Consider the following 675-nt stretch of genomic DNA (forward strand, 5'->3'; position numbering starts at 1 on the left):
GAGGGTAAAAGGACAGGCCCTGGAAGGCACTTTCTCCTGCCGCTTGTCTGCTTTGTGAAGCCTCTTCTATTCTTTAAGATTCATCTTGAACCCCACCTCCTCTCTGAAGCCTCCCTTGTCCTTTCTAGGTGTGGCCGGTAGCTGCTTCATCCGTTTGCCAAGCAGTGTCCACACTCAGTCATAACTCCTGTCATGCTGGGTCATGACTGGCTGCTTGCTTGACTGCTCCCAGGCTTGGCCATGAGTTCTTGAAGACATGGCTGTGCTCTCTGTCCCCCCCACCCCTCTCCCTGGCCCAGCACACATCCCTGACCCTGATATGGCTGGTGAATGAATAAACACATGAATGCATAACTAAGCTAGCAGATCCTCAAACAGAGGAACCAAAACTAAGAATGCAAATGATCTGGGCACCTGGATGAGTAATCTTGATTTTTCTACCAGTAATACAACCAATGACAAATTCTTTAGGTCACACAACTTTTATTGCTTAAGACCATCGCCAGGGGGCTGCTGTGAACACAAATTTTGCACCAGCCCCTCAGCCTTGATGACGTTTCCCAAAGCAACCAGCCCGGACAGACTCTGCCCAGCTACTGGCCAACCCCAGAGTGCCTCAGGGACAGGTTCCTCCCCCACCCCCCCACCCCTGGCAGCTGCCTGCAGCTGGGCTGA

Source organism: Choloepus didactylus, chromosome 6, assembly GCF_015220235.1.
Source record: "Choloepus didactylus isolate mChoDid1 chromosome 6, mChoDid1.pri, whole genome shotgun sequence".
NCBI classification, from domain to species: Eukaryota; Metazoa; Chordata; class Mammalia; order Pilosa; family Megalonychidae; genus Choloepus; species Choloepus didactylus.